Source organism: Rhinolophus ferrumequinum, chromosome 7 (genome assembly GCF_004115265.2).
Source record: "Rhinolophus ferrumequinum isolate MPI-CBG mRhiFer1 chromosome 7, mRhiFer1_v1.p, whole genome shotgun sequence".
In the NCBI taxonomy this organism is placed as follows: domain Eukaryota; kingdom Metazoa; phylum Chordata; class Mammalia; order Chiroptera; family Rhinolophidae; genus Rhinolophus; species Rhinolophus ferrumequinum.
The window spans coordinates 20,521,616-20,538,486 of record NC_046290.1 but is presented as its reverse complement, the minus strand read 5'-3'; the positions used below and the strand labels follow the sequence as shown (position 1 = coordinate 20,538,486).

The window sequence follows — 16,871 nt, the reverse complement described above, 5'->3', positions numbered from 1 at the left end:
TAAATTGAATTCTATAACCTACTCACACAGTCAAGGAAATAATGGTGAGCAATTCTAGGCGAGAAGATTATGAGCTCATTTATTAGTTTTTCTTCCTTGGGAAGCAGCTTATAAATTCTTACATGATTTGAAAAGCTCCTTCTTTTGTGCTTTAAGGGCACTAATTGTGAAACAATCAGAGAAGAGAAATGTGTGCTGTCTGAAGGGCTGCGCTGGGTGAAGTGTCTTCCTGGTGATGTTAGTGACGGAACTTGAGCACTGCAACTCCTAAGCAGTTGTGTTGTCGTTTCGTTTGCCCACCGTGTCTGACTACTCTCTGCCACTTCAATGTCTTAATAATGTGTAATGGAAGAGTGTCAGACTTAACCACACCAGAAATGCTGGGCTCCAGCCCCAGATTTAGCACTCTGCTGCCAATGGCACTGTGGTCTCTTAACCCCTCTGGGACTCTGTTTCCTCACATCCAAAAGGATCGACTCCTGCTCACAGTGGAAGAGGACTTGTGTGGATCCCTGGAGGAATGCTTGTACATGTGAGAGCACTTCATCCACTGTAGTGCCTGACAAAATGTGAGAAAATGTTTTCAGTGCTCCTTATCGCTTTACAAATTGTCTGCAATGAAACTCTGCTAAAGAAAAAAACAATCTGTGATGCGTTGTCATCTGCCAAGGGATGATTTCTCTTGTGGGGTGTTTTTTGTTCTGTCCCCTACCCGCAACTCTCCGCCCCCACTGGCACCCTCTCCTTCCTTAGAAGTTACTTAATGGTTTGCTTCACAGTAAAGATTCCGAAGGCCGCGTAATCATTTTAAAACTCAAGTAAGTGATACCCAACTGTTGGAAAGGAGATAAAACTGAATAAAGTACTGCTCCTCAAATTTGCCCAAGTCACCTCATTTTCTTTCTCCCTTTTCAATGGTAGCAGCATGGTAAGCTGTGCCTGAGGAAGGCGCTGGGGTTTGCCCGTGGTGCTATGGATGTGTAAAGCCGGGACATTCTGCCAGTTTTCTTTGAGCAATGACACCAGGAAATTGACAGCTAAGTGGAGGTACACAAGGAGGTACACAAGCTCATCGCCTGCCATCTTCAGTGGCCAAAGCCACTGCCGGACACGGCACCTTCTTCATCTGGGACTTGACCGTAGATTTCACTTCATCGACTTTGGCCACCATGTTCTCACTGTGGGTCAGCAAGGAAGGGAACGTGCCAGCCTTGTTCAGGCCTGGGCCCAGGATTCGTGGGATCTGCTCGATCAGAGATGCTGAAGCTGAAAAGGTAGCATCCTTCTTGGCCAGCTTCTTGACCAGTTTCTTATTCTTGTTGAGTTTCTTCAGCACCTCCATGTCCACGTGGGGGATGTGCACAGCCCTGGCCTCGTCACAGTGCTGCTGGTCCCCAGAACACAGATGGAGAACTTGGGGCAGCGAGTGGATTTAAGCCTCACGGTGCCCAAGAAGCGTTTGAACTTCTTCAAGCTGATCTGCAGGTCTCCGATAACTTCCTGCACTTGCTGCGGGGATTCTGCTGAGGACTGCCTACACCGCCTCCTAGAGGTTGTCACTGGAGCCTGCTGCGTGGTGCCTCCCACCACAAAGACCGGAAAAGAGCAGTCACCTCATTTTCTTGCTTTGATTTTTCAACTATATTTCCCTTTAAGAAGCAAGTGGATCGGTAATCACCAATATCATAGCTTTAACATAAGGTAAATAGCTCCCCCCTTTTATTTTTCTTACATAAAAAGCATATTTGGGAGGATGGATAGAACACCCAAGATACAAAGAAAGTAATTTCTTATCATCCATTCTGCCTCACATAATTCGTTTTTAATTTTTAAAAACTTTTATTTGGAGATAAACGCAACCTTGGAGAAGATGCAAAATGAAAATTGCTTTACTTGATGTCTACAGGGGAAATTCACTTACTGGAGGGTATTTGCCCTCATTGGGGGAAAAAAAAAAAAAAGAAGCCCGAGGCTATAGATTAAGTAAGAAAATGAGCGAGATTCTTATGCTTCCCAATTTATGAAAAGAAAACAATAAAGTGTGCTAAAGTTTTGCATAACTGTATTTTAAAGCAAAATTTTCTTTACGTCTCCTCTTTCATGTTTCTCTTCTGAATTGTACTCACAATATAAATAGTAGAAAGAAGTAAGATGAGATTAATCTCCAGAAATGATAATTTTTCCTGTGAGAACTAAAAATATGTTGATTAGGAGAATATATGGTTGGTAAAAAAAAAGAATTAGTCATTATATAAAATATTTCTCTCCTGGTATTATCACATTTTTCTCTATTGTTGATGTTATGCAAATCATTGCAATCAGTATTCTCAGGTCTTAAATGATTTCTGAGCACTTGAATTGTCTGCACAATGTAGCTTCTAAGGAATTAAAAAACAAAGAAATTTGTTTCCATTGGTTAACTCTGGCTTTCTCTCATTTTGTTTCAATCTTCCTTCTTTTTTTTTTTTTCAATCTTCCTTCTAATGAGACCCTAAATAACATCTGAATTTCATTTTTAAAAGTCTTAAAGAAACCAATTATGATTTTATTTCCTATATATTTTCTTTTTACCTTTCTTTTTAGTTCATGAACATACAACTGTGTTATTTTTAATTTCTCTGGTCTGCACTAAGAAAGCTTGAGTTTCCTCCTATTGTATCATAAATATTTGTGTCATTTTCATGTGAAATTTTCAGAGGTAGTTTCCAGGGAAAGAATTTCATAATAAATTTGTTTTATACATCTAATATATCTTTGAACATTAAGGACTTTATTTTTATTTATTTATTTAATATTTGGTCTGTATCTTTTTAAAAAAACCTTATTTATTTATTTTTTTATATTAGTTTTGGGTTTACAAAGCAACATAATGATTAAACATTTACACACCTCACCAAGTCTATAACCACCCCCTAAGTCTATTACCCCTCTGATATCGTATAAAGCTGTTACAATACTATTGCTATATTCCCTATGCTATACTTTACATCTCGTGACTATTTTATTTATTTATTTATACACACACACACACACATATACACATATACATACACACATATATGTAATTATCGACATTCAATACTAATCTACTTCAGCTTCAGGTGTACAGCGCAGTGGTCAGGCATCTACACAATCTGTGAAGTGATCTCTCTGATAAGTCCAGTACCCATCTGAAACCCTACATACTCTTTACAACATTATCGATTATATTCCCCATACTATATTTCACATCCCCGTGACTATTTTGTGACTACCAAGTTGTACTTTCTTATCCCTTCACATTCTCCCCCAACCCCAACCCCCCTCCCATCTAGCAATCATCATTTTTTTCTCTGTATCTCTGAGTCTGTTTTGTTTTCTTGTTTACTCTGTTCTTTAGATTCCACATATAAGTGAGATTATATGGTATTTGACTTTCTCAGTCTGACTTATTTCACTTAGCATAATATTCTGTAGGTCCATCCATGTTGTTGCAAACGATAAGATTTCATTCTTTTTTATAGCAGAGTCATACTCTATTGAATAAATGTATCAAAATTTCTTTATCTAATCGTCTATTGATGGGCATTTTGGTTGTTTCCATATCTTGGCTATTCTCAATAAACATAGGGGTACATATATTTTTTTGAATTAGTGTTTTGTATTTCTTTGGATAAATACCCAGGAATGGAATTGCTGGGTCAGAAGGTAGTTCTATTTTTAATTTTTTGAGGAACCTCCATACTATTTTCCATAGTTGCTGCACCAATCTGCAATCCTACCATTAGTGCACGAGGGTTCCCTTTGCTCCACATCCTCTCCAACACTTGTTGTTTATTGAACATTAAAGACTTAGATTTTCAGTTGTCAATCCAATGACGTAAGGCACTGTTAATGATATCCATGTGAAACCATCTGCATCAATAAATTGGGAGGCACTTTTTTAGATAATACAGCATATTTTTATCTTTTGTAGTCACAGTTGCTTGATTCAAGTAATTTTTAATTTGGAATTACTTAATTCCAATGTACAAAAATCTGTGTTAGGCACTTTTAAGGATACAAAGATGAGTAAGATGTGTAGTCTAGGGTTTACAAAGCTGTAAATATTCGAAGATTTAAATTCAATATCTAAAGTACTAATTGAAAGAGCAGCTCTGGGACCCAATATAAAACACTACTCAATATATTGAAGGTCAAAGTTCAACCTTAAACAAGAAATTCATTAATTTGCTCTAAAAAATTAAAGCACTCATGGTAATTAAACAATTGAATCAAGAGTAATTTTCCCACCATAAAACTTTGATTCAATAATGTAAGGAGATTATAATATTATTCCAAATTAACTATGATAATATCAACTTAAAATATTAGTGTACCGGAAGTACAATAGTCTTTTTTGGAATTGTTGGATGCATTAAACTTTTTATTGAAAAAATGAATAGAATTGCCAATAAAAATGGCGGCATGAGGTGAGCCTCTTGAAATCTCCCCTGGAATTAGCAACAAATTGAACAACTATAATGCCACAAATGACTCCCTGTGCAGCAGACAGGTAAGACTAAGAGGTGCACTACTAAAATCATCTAAAGGTGGGCAAATTGCGCAAGCAGGGGAGGAGGGAAGGGAGAAGTGCAGAGAGAAAGGAAGGGATGCGCGGGGGCAGGATGCAGACATAGCTCGGTGCTGCGAGCTCGCTGCATTCCGGAGCTGCCACAGCTTCAGGAGAAGGAAGAACTCGGACTGCTAGGGCTCCGCTTATGGCCCACAGGGCTGAGGGGACAGCATTTAACACGGCTGAACCCAACGCTCACGGCAGAGACCTCAGAGAAAAGACTGAGGGAAGAAGGCTGAAAACGGTGGTTTAAGCCCTCACTGCCAAGTAGAGAACAGAAGCCTTAGGCACTGAACCTAGCTGCCCCCTCCCTACCCTCCCAGAGCTCACCCCACCCCCGTCTGCCCAGTGCTAGAAGCAGAACAGTAGCAGTGTCAGATCAAAAGAACAGAATATTTGCAGTTCTGAAAACTGTGGTCCACAGACATGGACTCGCAGCCCAACTAGTTCCAGCAAAGGGGAGGGAGCTGTGGAAACAGGACTGGCTGTGGTGGTCGTCGCTGCCATTGCTCTGGGCCACTTCTCACAACCCACCCTGCCCCTGTCCCCACCTATCTGGGGGGATCCCTGCAGGAGTAAACACAGCTGCTGAATCACATGGGCTCTGAATTTGGTGCAGGAAGAGCTTTGGAACTTCAGAAGCTCTCCACATCCCCCCATGGAGGTGGTGCCCAAGACCCAGGTGAACTGTTCACAGAGGAGAAGCCCGCTCCTCCCCACCCATTGTGTGAGAAGCCGGAATAGTGCAGAGAAAATATAACACTACAGTGTGAGAGAGAATAAAAGGCTGCAGTCGGAAAGAAAATAAAACATTCTACCAACACCTATGGGAAGACAAAAGAAAGACCTCTTTCTATCAACCTGTTGCAGAACCCACTCCTGTAGATGTCTAGGAAGAGAAATAATAAATCAGTGATTGCCATGAATAACCAAGGCAACAAGATAGCTCAGAAAGAAAATGAAAAGTCTCCAGAAAAGGAACTTAATGATATGGAAATATGTGACTTAAACGATAGAGAATTCAAGATTGCAGTTCTGAAAAAACTCAACGAGATGCAAGAAAACACAGAAAGGCAGTTTAATGAACTGTCTTGGAAGAGACATCTCCATGAATAACCACAGAAATACAAAGGATCATCCGAGAATACTATGAAGGATTATATGCCACCAAATTCAATAACCTAGAAGAAATGGACAAGTTCTTAGAAACATACAGCCTTCCTAGGATGAATCATGAAGAATTGGAAAATCTAAATAGACTGATCACCAGTAAGGAAATTGAATCAGTCATCCGAAACCTTTCCCAAAGCAAAAGTCTGGTACCAGATGGCTTTCACTAGTGAATTCTACCAAATCTTCAAAGAGGATCTAATACCTGTCCTACTCAAACTCTTCCAAAAAATTGAAGAAGAGACATTGCTCACTAACTCATTTTGTTAGGCCAACATTACTCTGATAGCAAAATCTGGTAAGGATGACACAAAAAAAGAAAACTGCAGACCAATATCTGATGAATACAGATGAAAAATCCTAAACAAAATTCTAGCAAATCAAACGCAACAATGCATTAAAAAGATTATTCATCATGACCAAGTGCGGTTCATCCCAGGGGCACAAGGATGGTTCAATGTATGCAAATCCATCAATGTGATACATCACATAAACAAAATAAAGGAGAAAAATCATATGATTATATCAATTGATGCAGAAAAAGTGTTTGACAAGATACAACATCCATTTATGATTAAAACTTTATAAAATAGGTATAGAAGGAAAATACTGTAACATAATAAAGGCCATACATGACAAACCCTCAGCTAATATCATAATTAACGGTGAAAAACTGAAGCCCTTTGCTCTACGTTCAGAAACATGACAGAGCTGTCCCCTATCACCTCTGCTTTTCAACATAGTGTTGGAAATCCTCGCCAGAGCATTCAGGCAAGAGAAAGAAACAAAAGGCATCCAAATTGGGAATGAAGAAGTTAAATTGTCACTCTTTGCAGATGACATGATGCTATATATAGAAAACCCTAAAGACTGCACCAAAAAGCTATTAGAAACAATAAACGAATACAGTAAAGTTGCTGGCTACGAAATCAACGTACAAAAGTCCATTGCATTCTTATATACTAACAATGAAATCTCCGAAAAAGAAATAAAAAAGCCAATTCCTTTTGCATTGCAGCAAAAAGAACAAAATACCTAGGAATAAACTTAACCAAGGATGTGAAAGACCTATATGCTGAAAACTATAAGACATTTAAAAAAGAAATTGAAGAAGACACAAAGAAATGGAAAGACATTCCGTGCTCATGGATTAGAAAAATCAACATAGTTAAAATGGCCGTATTACCTAAAGCAATATACAGATTTAATGCAATCCCCATCAAAATCCCAATGGCATTTTTTAAAGAAATAGAACAAAAAAAATCATCAGATTTGTATGCAACCACAAATGATCCCGAATATTCAAAGCAATCCTAAGAAAAAAGAACAATGCTGGAGGTATCACACTTCCTGACTTTAGTTTGTACTACAGGGCACAATAATCAAAACAGCATGGTATTGGCAGAAAAACAGATACACAGATCAATGGAATAGAATTGAAAACCCAGAAATAAACCCACATAAGTATGGACAGGATAATTTTTGACAATGGAGCAAAAAACATGCAATGGAGAAAAGACAGCCTGTTCAATAAATGGTGCTGGCAGAATTGGAAAGCCACGTGCAAAAGAATGAAATTGGACCACTATCTGTCACCATGTACCCAAATCAATTAAAAATGGATCAAAGATTTAAGCATAAGACCTGAAACAGTAAACTGCATAGAAGAAAACATAGGTAATAAACTTATGGATCTTGGATTGAAAGAGCATTTGATGAATTTGACTCCAAAGGAAAGGGAAGTAAAAGCTAATATAAATGAATGGGACTATATCAAACTTAAAAGCTTCTGCACAGCAAAAGAAACCATCGACAAAATAAAGAAGCAAACAACTGAATGGGAGAAGATTTTTGCAAACAGCGCCTCCGATAAGGGGCTAATATCCAAAACATACAAGGAACTCATACAACTCAACAACAAAAAGACAAACAACCCAATTGAAAACTGGGCAGAGGATCTAAAGAGACAGTTCTCCAAAGAGGACATACAAATGGCAAATAGACATGTGTAAAAATGCTCCACACCACTAATCATCAGAGAAATGCAAATAAAAACCACAATGAGAGATCACCTCACCCCAGTCAGAATGGCTATCATCAACAAGACAAATAGTAACAAGAGTTGGAGAGGCTGTGGAGAAAAAGGAACCCTCATACACTGTTGGTGGGAATGCAGATTGGTGCAGCCGCTATGGAAGGCAGCGTGGAGGTTCCTGAAAAAATTAAGGATAGAATTACCATATGACCCAGCAATCCCTCTCCTGGGTATCTACCCAAAAAAATCTGAAAACATTTATCCATAAAGACATGTGTGCTCCAATGTTCATTGCAGCTTTATTTATGGTGGCCAAGACATGGAAACAACCAAAATGTCCTTTGGTTGATGAATGGATAAAGAAGTTGTGGTATATATCCACAATGGAATACTATTCGGCGGTAAGAAAAGATGAAACAGTACCATTTGTGACAACATGGATGGATCTTGAGATTATTATGCTAAGCAAAATAGGTTAAACAGAAAAAGTAGAGAACCATATGAATTCATTGATATGTGGTATATAAAACTGAAAACAAGAAAAGAACAAGACAAACAAATGAAGGAACAAAAACTCATAGACACAGAGGTACCCTTTAGGGGCTACCAAAGGGTGAGGGGGGCACTCTAGAAGATGGTAAATGGGGTCTAATATATGGTGATGGAAAAAGAACTGACTCTGGGTGGTGAACACACAATGTGAGATATAGAAAATGTATTACAGAATTGTACACCTGAAATCTATGTAACTTTACTAACAATTGTCACCCCAATAAACTTTAATTTAAAAAATAAATAAATAAGTAAACACATAAACGAGATCTAACCAGACTCTTAACATTTCACAGCACTTTAAATAATATAAACTCCAAATTATGGTGGTGTACAGTGATGATGTTTTAAAATAAAATGATAAATAACCTTAACAGGAGGATCTACAGAAGTTATCCAGATCATCAAATGACGTGAATGTAGAGTGCATTTCATTTTTTGCTTGGTTCGGATAATAAAGAAAACTTCATATCTTTATATATACTTACTTCTGAGTTGCAGTTGGTTAATCGTATTTGCAGATGGCTTAGCTGCTAGGGCACCATCTTCTGGCCCATAATACTTGATTTCACAGAAGGAGACAAAACATTAATGGAATCATCAGCTTTGGTTCTTCCTTCTCTTCACTTTCCCGTTCTTCGGAGGTGCACTTGATAGCAGGGCTCCTTTGCGCCCTGTACTGGTTGGTCTTCCCTTAGTACTTTACTAGTGAGTATGATATGCCAGGCTCTGTTCTAAGCCCTTTCCGTGTATTAATTCATTTAATCCTCACCTCAATGCCTTTATTGCTGCCTTCATTTAACAGTTGAAGAAATAGAGGGAAGAGAGGTTAAATAACTTCCTCAATATTACCCAGGTAGTTGCAGTGTAGCTGGGACTCAAACGTAGGCAGGCTGCTTATGCTATTAAATTTACACTCTGGTGAGTAATTGTCAAATGAATGAAAAAAGCATTTTCTCTCCAAATCTATTCGAAAATGCCATAGCCCAGATAACTTCTTCAATTGCCTTCTTAACTCCAATCTCTGTTCCTCTAGTCAGCTTTAAATCCCACATCCAGAATGATATTTCAAGCTTTTTGTTGTGCCTTTCTTACTGCCCTCAGGTCTTCCGAAATACACCAATTCACCTAAAATATTTATTCATATATTTCACACATGTATACATTTTAATCTTTTAAAATGCCTCTCTTTTCTTGTGTATATCTCTGTGAATGGAAAACTGGAAGAAACTATAAATATTTTTCCTGTGAAATACTTTGTCATGCTTCTTTTCTTCTTAGTCCAGTTCCCATAATTTCAAATTTGCTGCCTCACATTGACCTTTGAGGATGCTTGTTACTTTTACTTATTTATCAATAACGGCAATGAGAAAAAAAACAATCTCTTTCTTAGTCTCTTTGGGGGAATTCTGTACTTTCATCTTCTTCAATTCCAGATGGAAAGATAGGTTTATAAAGAATACTGATATACTTAGCATGCTCAGGAGGATTATATTACACTGTCATCTTAATAACTGACAACATGAAAGCCCATGAGAAGGTGGGGCTTGTTACCAGCCGCCTACATCTACACAAAAATGATGCTTCCTTGAGTTTCCAATGACCCAATAACATCTAAACCTAATCTCTAAATTTGATGAAGGTTATGAAAAGCAGGACCCCTACCAAACACCGCTTTATTTTTGGCAAAAGAGGGTAGAGGATTTGGAAGATATCTTTAATTTTGACCAGAGAGGTAGGGTCCTCTAAAAGTTAAATTTATAATTCTGGTTACAATATGTACTTGTCTTCTCATATTTAAGATAATATACTATTATGTCATTCCTGTCAATGGAAATGAAAAAAAATCATGGTTTAAGATATTGACCATTGAGTACCAATATGTCAGGGATTTTTATCTGATTTTTGAAATAAATTTCAGTCAAAATGATAATTAGGGATTTTGATTTTAAAAGATACATAAAGGAAGATGTTGGCATTCTGCATATTTATATTTCCATCTACTATGGCAGACCCATAATATAACAAAAAATGAAGAACTCTGGTGCAAATCAAATATTACATGGTTTAATAATAGTACAAGCAAATTAAGGCAATCAGTAAAGAAATACTGAACAATGTCCATCCGTCAGATTTGGGGGATTTGTTAGAATGAGCATGTATTGTTTCTGTAACCTTCCAACAACCTCTACCTCTGTTTGACTTGTGGAGCATGAAGGTAAAATAACTCAGTGGGAGCAAAAAAGGTCTGAACCCTTAACACTTTTTTATTCACCTTCATCTCTCCATTTTGTTGAATAAATTGAATTATAAGGAGAAGGACATAGGATTCTATAGGCATAATGACTTGGAAGTTGGAGGATTCCGGATTGCGTCCTTGTTGGCTTTCTATACTTTACTCTGTGTGACCCAGGCAGTGGAAAGTTGCCTTTGGGTTTACGACCAAGGTCAGATATTCTAACTGTTCTGCTCACCACATGAGTGACTGTGCATAGAGGGAAGTTTAAGACACAGAAAGAGAATTGCTGTTAACATGGGACATTTTCTTAGCATCAAATAGCAAATTGAAGCTTTTGTCATCAAGGAAATGAAATCAGTTGGCCGACAGTGGAAAGAAAATGGGGAGTACTGCCAGTATTGGCAGCTGGGAAGTTCTTGACACATTTTTTAAAAGTACATTCAACAACCGAGTGAATGCACGTTCTTTTAAATACACTAACCAGTCGAAATATAAAAAATGTTAAATGGCTAGGCATTAAATGTGAATGATGTAGAAGAAAGATTTGCCCAAGGCACTTGTCCTGACTCAGGGAGAAAAGATTATTACAGGTCATTGAATTAGAACAGAAGTTTAGAGGTTATCAAGGGAAATGAAAAGAAAAGACACTTTTTCATCGTGATGACCAAAAAGACCACTAATTGCATATCTAATTTTAAAATACTCACATGTAACCATTTTGAATATCACTGATGTGTTCTGGAAATTAAAAATCAAGAAAAAGTAAAAGGAATGTGCAACGTATTCATGCAAACATATTTGTGTAGCTCTTTAAAAGTAGCCTTTTTTTTTTTTAATTTTTTTTCTCTCTACTCCAGAGTTTCACACAGCAGGTCCTCAGTAGGTATTTGTGGTATCAAGTTGAGTACAGCCATTGAACACCAAAGCATGTTCTGTGTCTGATTTTTCATTTGTGCCTCTAAATGACTGTTTGAAGTAGGGGGTGTACAGAGTGGGGATATAATCGAGCCGTTATAAGGTCATGCAGAGGCCGACTGCTAAGTTCTAACAGTGTGAGACTTTGGGCTCAAATACCTGAATGTTCTGAGCCTTAGTTTACTCATCTGTAAAATAGGGGTATGAAAAATGTCTGGGTATTAAGGTTGCTGTGAGGGTCCAGTGAGATAATATGCCTGAAGTACTTAGCATACTCTGGAACAAAGTAATGCTCAGTAAATGTTAGCTGTGACGTGACGACGCTTTAATCTGATGCTCCTATTTGAAGTGATGGGGTTAAATGAGTCTCTGAATTACCCATCAAATTAGCACCAGTAAGTTTCCACTCTTCGGTTTATGTTCTTTTTGGAAAGAAACATAATAGGAATATAAGAAAGCAGTATTTTAATGACAGCATCTTTTAAACGGTCTTTCAGAATGTATAAAATATTGCTTCACGTTTACTGAATTTGGATCCTGTAATTACAAGAACATATAAAGGTTTATATGGCTGACAACTTTTATTTTTATGGGCCATTAAAACATTACTGTCTAATTATCCTAAGAATAGCGGCTTAGGTGAATTGTGTAGATATTAATTTTAAAGACTCAAGACAAAGGCATATGAGAAGACCTGTACATTAGAGTTTCAAATAAGAACCCCCCCCCAAAAGCAAAGCATATCAATTTTTGGGAAAGCTCCCCAAAAGAAAACCATCACCAGCTTCCAAAAAGCTATCAGCAGAAAATGTCTATGAAAATACACAGTTCATCGAATTCCATAAAAGCAGATCTCCTGGTCTGCTACTAAAAATAGAAGCATCTCGAATGCTTCTAATGGAGATTAGTCTTATGTGTACATTGTGTGGAAGGAGATGATAAAGGACATTATGAAGGATAAAGTGGAGGAGACAAGGAAAATTAAGTGTTGCAGTGGGCTATTTAATGATAGTATGCAAATATTTTGCCTACAATTGTGCATAGTTCTGAGATAGTAAATATATTCATTTTTATATTAACAAATGCCCATGTCTTCAAAATCTAATCTACACCTACCTATGTTCTTCTTTCATACTGAACTTAATCTTACACTATATACCAATCATCATCAAGGAAGTGCTGGCAAGAGGAGCGTTTACGATGCTTCTTATTTTTCTATTAATTTTACATAAGCCAAAGATAACCTGGGTGGATATTGTATAAAATCATATACTCTTCCTTTTAACCCTTGACAAGGAAATATGCACCCCTTTCTGTTTTCTGTGCTGGCATTAGTGACATGTTCACTATCCTGACTTGTGTCTTGAAATCTCTGAACCTCCTACTTTCTCTCCTTTGGCTTCTGTATCCAATTAATTGGGAAGTCCAGGTAATTCTCCCTCTGCAGTGTGAGCTAACCCCTTCCCTTCCTTTAGAAGTTCTTCCAACGTCATCACCTATTTCAGGAAGCTCTGCTGAACCCAAGCCCAGCTGGCCTTCTCCTTCATATTTCCATAATATTTTGTGGCTGCCCACTTTATCACTTACATTTCCTTACAATTATTGTCAATAATAATCTCCTAGGACAGTGGTACTGACATCTTGCCACCCATTGGAATCATAAATACTTAATTAAAAACCAACTAAATCAGAATCTCGGGTCAGATGAGACCCAGGCAAGGTATTGTTAAAAGCAATGCTTCTCAAATTTTAATGTGCATACAGTTCATCTGAAGGTCTTGTTGAAATGCAGATTCTCAGGTGGGCCCCAAGATTCTGCATATCTAACTAACTCCCAGGGGTCACAGATGCTGGTTCTGTTAACTCAGCTAAAAGTTGCCCCCAAATGGTCGGATATTTTAGAAAAAAATCATATTCCTTATCTCTGTATCTATATGTGTATCGTAATCTCACAAACTCTTACCCAATATAGAACCACTTCTTCGTACCTTGTTACCCCTACCTACCACCATATTTTAGGTGAGTAGAGGTGTTGAAATTTTCTCATAAATCAGAGTTTGGGTTGCCAGTATTTCAGCTATAATTGCCCTCCCACACTTCTGTTCACAGTAAGTGCGTCCCTCTCTAGCCCTGCCGAGTCCATGTTTCTGTGTTAATCTCCTGGTGACAGGACACAGTGAAATGCTGAGGAGTATTAAGATAGGAAGAGGAGAAAGGTCTTACTGCCCTTGCTTGTGTTCAAGTTTTAAGTCTGATCTTATCTATTTACTTTGTAGTCATCTGTCTGCTGCTGCTTCTTGGATGCTCATGTGAGCCTACCTTTTTTCCTCCTTGGACACCTGAGCGGCCTTTGCTCTCACACCCATTCTCAGGTTTTCTTCCCTCCACCATCGTCACTGTCCTCTATTGCCTTACCCCAAAATAACTGGAACCAATGAACACAAATACAATGTAAACAGATGCTTATACTGTAAAAACGTCTTCCTTCTACTTTAAGTGCTCTGTGCTCAACTGCATTATTTTTCCTTGGTTAACGATTCTGTTATGTGTACAGACCAGTCTTTTCAGTTTCAGGGCCTCAAGAATAGGCTGTAACTATTCCTTCGTAGGGCTAATAGCATAATTTAAGGTTCTATTAGCCTTTGTATTACTTTACATGGCAATCTAACTATAATCTGATGGTTCCCAGAGTGTGCACCGAGGCACCTGGGGTGCAGCAGGGAACTCACTGCGCAATTAAAAATGCGGGGAAATAAAGCAGCCCTTGCTTTATGCTGTCAGATACCTTGTGAATCATTGGCTCAGGGTAGTTCACAGTTTCCACAGTAAGTGATGCCATATGCCTTCCGATGATGTCATGTATTTATGAAGCTGGGTTCCCCCCAGCACTTGTGATAAAAACCAAGTGCAGTGCAAAACTCAACGTGGATAGTCATCCAGGGAGCAGAGTCCAATCTGAGAAGTTGTGTGGTGTCCAATAGGAGCACACTTTCCATTAGGAAGTAGCTGGTTATTTAAGAATGGAGTAAAAAAATGTAAGTTTTTTGTGTTACTTGATGTGTATTTTTGTCAGTTACTGATTTTCTAGAACACAAGTGCTCTAAATTGTTTGTACCTAACTATTACTTTTGGCCTAAGGGCACTATGAAAAAAATTATTGAGACATTAAGGGCATTTGTGACCCAAGAAAGTTTTGGAACCTTTGCTATAGCCTGATCTTGAAAAAAAAACAAATTTATTTTCCCCCCAAAATTTCTTGACCTTGTAGATGTGGATAATCTCATCAGGTATCTATCTGTTTTATTCCAGAGCTATTAAAAGTGGACCGACTGTTGCCACATGAGGAATCCAAACATATTTTTTCTCTTTTTAAAAATTTATTTTTTGTCTATTTTTAATTGTGGTAAAAGATGCATTATAGTCTAATCCTTTTGTTTGTTGAAAGAACATAACTCCAAAGATGGATTTTGGAAAATGCCTTATCAATAGTGCAATAATACCTCTTCTATACATCTGATGTAGCAGTGCTTGCAACTCTGACAACTTCAATTATTGCCCTTGACTTTTTTCTCCAGCTAATATTCTCTTATGTGTTATAATGCCAGGGAGATGGGGGGAGAGGCAGATTAAGGTGAGGTAGTGAAATTTATCTTGCTGCCAATACAATATCCAAATCCAACTAATCAAATTTGAAACAGTGATTGCGAAGGGATTTTGCCACTTCCCTCACATTTTCCATCCACTGAGAGATCCATTAATTACTTCATTTTACTTTTGCAATGACATAAAAATCAATATGCCATGTCAATGCATTACTGATAGATTTAATAGAGTGTATACAACTTCTTTATGCACCTACTGTGTGCCAGCCACTACTTCTCTTCTCACTTGAACTACGCTGCAACTCCATGAGGTAGGCATTGCTGCTGCATTTTCTAGATGAAAAAACTAAAGCCAGGAAAGGTTGATAACCTGCCCCAGGCCACACAACTGGCAAATGGCAGCACACCGATGCAGCTTCAGGTCTGCTTGAGTCCGTAGCTCACGACTTTTCCCCATGGCAAAATTACCTCTCCCAATTATAATTGTAAAACTGATTCCTATGCGGTTTTATACACTGCCGCTTCTAGTGCCCTGAAATATCCTGGCCTTTCTTTAAAAATATGTGGTACTTTTTATGTAAAATGTCATCACAATTTGAGAAGAAAAAGCAGAAAAGAAAAAGAGGAGGGGATCAATGATGTAGACAAAGCACTTTTAAAAGCTTCTATGGAAATAATGTTATTTGTATTGTAGAAAGTACTTTAAAGATCATAAGATTATTATTATTATTTTTATAACCATTACCCTGTTAATGTAGTGCTGCTCAAATTTCACAAAGGAAATGGAGTGAAGTACAGCTAAGTGGACTGTGTTTCTTCAGCAGTCACACGTACAGCATGTGAATGTCACAGCTAATACACGACGAGACCCTTGGGGATCTGTGTTGCCATTCACTCCATTTACAGAATACTTCCTCTCCCACTTTATTCCCCATTAATAATTCACTTCATTGGAACAAGGCCTGGTTACCTCAGCCCAAGCCACGGATGGCTTTCCTTCATTTATAGTGGTAAATACTTAAAGAAAATGTTTGCACATGATTAGTCAGGGATATCTGATAACAGATTGAAGTGTGAACTTGCAGCCCTTGGAATCTGCAAAATTTATGCAATTTGCATGCAAGACATTTTATCACCTCTGTTATGCTCATCCCTAGTTTCTTTACATAAAGGATGTGTGACAATGATTTTTCTTATCAATACCATATTACGGAACATAGAACCTACAAAGTAAAATCCTGTATTCCCTGTTTTTCTTTTTCTTTTTTTTAAACATCTTTATGCAAATATTCTGCAACAAGAACGTAGCTGATGATACAATGTCAGTGAAACTCACAATGACAAGATAACACAGCTGTTTCCCTGACTCAGCTCCAGAGATTGGTAAAGGCTATCATACGTGATGCCTCCTCATTCTACTTTCTGGAGCCAATAAAATGGTCAGATGATATTTGGAAATAGCACCTCTCCATAACCATTTTTCTCTTTAGTGAACTTTGCCACAGTTAAATCACAAGCTTTGGAATGCCTGGCTCTTGCCAATTATCTGAGACAAGACAAAACAGCAGCAGCAGCAGCAGCAGCAGCAGCAGCAGCAGCAACAACAACCAAATCTAAGGCAGTGGTGGTTTTTGAAGACAAAGGGCTCCTTTGGCCAGAGAATGGATAGCACTGTCATTAGCAGAGTTGAGAAGTAGTTAATTTGAACGTGCCCAAAGGACTAAAGCTCAGAATGTTTGCTTTCAGAATGAGAAAAGGGAACCT

General features: G+C 37.9%; 1 protein-coding gene and 1 pseudogene across 1 annotated transcript in view; both read right to left on the bottom strand.

Moving 5' to 3' along the window:
* Positions 1-16,871, bottom strand: part of CDH6 (cadherin 6) — a 127,840-nt gene that overhangs the window by 41,544 nt on the left and 69,425 nt on the right. The window lies entirely within an intron of this gene.
* On the bottom strand, positions 458-13,896 carry LOC117025054 (60S ribosomal protein L10a-like; annotated as a pseudogene).